This window comes from Galeopterus variegatus, unplaced genomic scaffold, assembly GCF_000696425.1.
Source record: "Galeopterus variegatus unplaced genomic scaffold, G_variegatus-3.0.2 Scaffold2237, whole genome shotgun sequence".
Taxonomy (NCBI): domain Eukaryota; kingdom Metazoa; phylum Chordata; class Mammalia; order Dermoptera; family Cynocephalidae; genus Galeopterus; species Galeopterus variegatus.
In genome coordinates, this window is record NW_007728348.1 from 77,132 (window position 1) to 81,131 (window position 4,000).

General features: G+C 41.3%; 1 pseudogene; it reads right to left on the minus strand.

The window, feature by feature from the left end:
- Positions 1-2,860: 2,860 nt before the first annotated feature.
- Positions 2,861-4,000, minus strand: part of LOC103597216 — an 8,513-nt pseudogene continuing 7,373 nt past the window's right edge.

A 4,000-nucleotide genomic window follows, 5' to 3' on the forward strand; every position in this document is an offset into this window, starting at 1 on the left:
TGATGAGGATGTGGAGAGAAGGGAACACTCCTACACTGTTGGTGGGACTATAAGTTAGTACAACCATTATGGAAAACAGTATGGAGGTTTCTCAAACAACAACAGACAGATCTTCCATATGATCCAGCAATCCCACTTCTGGGTATACACCCAAAGGAATGGACATCATCATGTCGAAGGGATACCTGCACTCCCATGTTCGTCGCAGCTCTATTGACAATAGCCAAGATATGAAACCAAACTAAATGTCCATCAATGGATGATTGGATAAGGAAAATGTGGTAGCACCATGGAATGCTACTCTGACATAAAAAATAATGAAATTATCCCATTTGCAACAACATGGATGAGCTCAGAGAAACTTATGTTGAGTGAAATAAGCAAAGCACAGAGGGAAAATACAGCATGTACTCACTCATAAATGGGAGCTAAGAGAGAAAGAAAAAAGGAAAGAAAGACCGCAGTGGTGCACTGAACTTGCAGAGGGAGAGGGATACAAAGTGGAGTGGGGAAAAGGGGGAGGGAAGTCAGGGATAATTAGGTGGGGGACACAGGGTATAGTCACAATTTGTAGTAATGAGCATGCTGCCAGTATGGATCTGGCCATCACATCTTGGGAACAAGTGGTGACAGTTGGCATTGTACCATGAATATTCAGAACCAATATAAATAAATAAATAAATAAATTTCAAATTAAAAAAAAGTGATAAGCACCCATTCCAGGCCCAGACCACTAAACATTTCTCACATGTTATCCTCCATTTTCTTCCCCTGATTTGATAAATGAGCAGAGAGATCCTGGAAGCTGTATGTTGAAGGTAGAAAGAACTCAGGTTACTAGTCTGGGGTTGGCTGGTTGCTCAGTTGGTTAGAACACAGACTTATAACGCCAAGGTCATATCTGCCGGCCACCATAAAGTAAATTAAAAAATTCAGAACTCAGGTTACTGGTCTCTATTAATTTTTTTTTTTTAATGAGAAATGAACTCCTACTGTGTTCGATCCATTACATATTGGGGCTTATTTATAACACTAGCATTAAGCTAACTCACCATATGTATGTTTGTATATGTGTTGAGTTTAGAGCATGGCACATCACAGGAGATGAGCAAGAGAAGAAGTGGAGCAGATAAGTCACAAAAATGCACTATGCTGCCAATTACTAAGTTAAAAACCTGCGAAGTTGGAGGGAGCACAGTACATACAACTGTTTTAATTTTTGACACCATTTGCAAGTTTGTGACTTCACAAGACCACCCTTATGTTCAACAGTTAACAAGAAAGACTCACATAACTCACCAAAAGCTATTATATTCACCATAAAGATTTATCACAGATAAAATGTACAGATTAAAACCAGCCAAAGAAAAAGACCCATAGGACAGAGTCCAAGAAAGTTCCAGCTCTTTTCTTTCATGGAGTCAGGGACAGCATGACCTTCCTGGTTTTGATATGTGACAGTACACATATTATATTGACATCCAGAGCCTGGGTATGCAGAATTTTTATTGGAGTTCCATCATATAGGTATGGTTGACTGCACACATGGCCAATCTCAGTCTTCAGCCCCTCTGAAGTCAAGCTGATACAAAATTACCCAAAGTCCCTGCACTAAGTCAGATAGTTGAACCATCAGGAATGATTCAGATCCCTAGACAAACAAAACTCTATTACTGGGTATGGCATTCCAAGAGCTGAGATATTGCCTCCCAGAAACCTAGGGAAAAAGCTAGACCTATCTTTGGGCAAGATTAAACTTGTTACTACACCAAACTTTTCATTTATTATTGTGACCTTTGGATGGGCAAACGGTTATGAATCTTAGCACACAGAAGACAATGTTTTATTAGCCAGTCACACTAACTCACAAACTTGGGTAGATTCTGCATTTGTCTGGCTAAGGGATTTGGATGAAATTCAGGTCTCACACTCTTGACCAAGCTATATATTACAGGTTTATATAAACTAAGAGAAGCGTGCCTTTTTCTAATTACATAAGTCACATAAATGTCTTTTTATAACTTCCACCAAGGCATTTTCTATGTTAAAGGAGCTGTGCATCCACAGTCAAGATACTGTTTCAGTCCATGCAGAGTCTATTCATATGAGTCTTCTTTCAGGTCTCACTTTCTTTTCTCTACTCCCCTTAAATTCCCCTTCGACCCTTGATTCAGGCTTTGGCTTTGTCCTGGACAGGCAGAAGTACATCTTTAATCTCCCCAGGATGAGATAAAACTCATGCAGATTTTTCAGAATAACTATATACAAAAGTAAAGCATTTTCTGGCTTCTTTACATCTTATAACATAATTTCAATGTGTTTGTATGCAAAACACACATATATATATATGTATATATTTCTTTTGAACTGTGAAATGCTGCCTCTTCCAAATGTCTTTAGAAGCTGCCTTTAGCCAGAATTAATGTTAATTCCTCTCAAACTTGAGTTTCTGTTGAAATCATTTTGATGGCATCTAACACAGTCTGCATGAACTGCTTTCTTTTTGTGTTATCTAGGATTTTATTCTATGTTTCAGGGAGGGTACATAATCCTGGCTTATCAGAGAGTTACAGTCCTCAGGCCACAATATCAGCTTCTAAGATGGCCACATCCTGAAACTTTCAGTGTAGCTAGCAAGGAAGATTGTGTCTCTTTTAGATCAAGAGTTGTAAAGACTGGAGGATTGTGGCTATCTGTATCACAATAATGACATACGAAAAGAATGTGCCTGAAAAGAAAGACAAGCAGAAAAAGCAGAAGTAAAGATGAAGAGAACTCTGTTAACACTGTTTAAACTCATGAATCCAGGTGTGTCTGATAAACTTTACTTTGGACTGTCTGTGAAATGGACAAATTTTCTTTACGGTTTAAACTGTCTTGAAGTAGATTCCTGTAATTTGAAATTTAGAGTCGTGCCTAATGTAATAAAGAAAACACTAAAAAATGCACATAAGTGCTTCTAGTCAAGACATTGGAATAGACCATCCCCCAGCATCACTCTCTCCCATAAATCAACCAATTTACAACTATTAAAAATCAATAGCCAAGCTGGGGCCACTAGAGATCAGGGGAAGAGGAGGAGAGACCTTCGGAGTGCATGAAGGTGGAAGAAGCCATGATGAGAGAAAGAAAGAACTGCTCTGACCTGACCATTTCGAGTCCCAGTCAAGGCTGGAGCTATTGAGTGCATGGAGCAGGAGCTGGCAAAAGCCACAGCTGTGTCCTTTGGATGACATTGCTTAGAGGCTGCAGGGGAGAAGAGGGCCTTGGTGGCCCCCAGGCCAGCAAGACCACTAACAGGGTTCCTGTGGACCCACCCAGGAGCGAGGAGCTACAACAACTGAAAAAAAAAAGCAACTGCTTAGAGGCCACTGAGTCATCACAAGGGACCAGAGCATGGCCCATCCCATGGGATGTGTTCAGAGCATAGGAGGTAGGGGAGACAGGCCCACCAGGAAAACACAGGGGCACAGCATGGACAGCTGATCTACACCCCAGTCAGCACAGGCCCACTCAGTGGAGACTGGTCAGGAATATAGAACTGCAGGGGATGCAGTCTGCTGAAAACACCAGGCCCGGACCAGAGTTTCTACACAACCCAGGTGTACCAGATCTCACTAGACCCAGAAATACTTATAAAATAAACCATTGAAACCTGAGCTGCACAAAAAGCCTTTCCCAGGGAATCGGCAGCAAAGCAGCAATTTAGCTCAATCACAGGGCTCAAGTGCTGGTCCTGACAAGATGTTCCCTCATTTTTAAGGTATCCAAAGGACGACAAATTAGTTCCAGTGCAGAGTTTAAGTGGTGGGAGCAGTGAAGAACCCAACACAGAACTGAAAGATAAAACAAAATACCCATAGACCAGAGACAAAGTTTGATATTAACTAGTAACGGTCTCGCATGACCAAAGAACACCTATAAATCCTAGAAGGACCAGAAGTCCCCTGGGCTACTAAGCTAGGGAGGTGGTAGGGCTGTGGGCCTCAGCCACACCCCC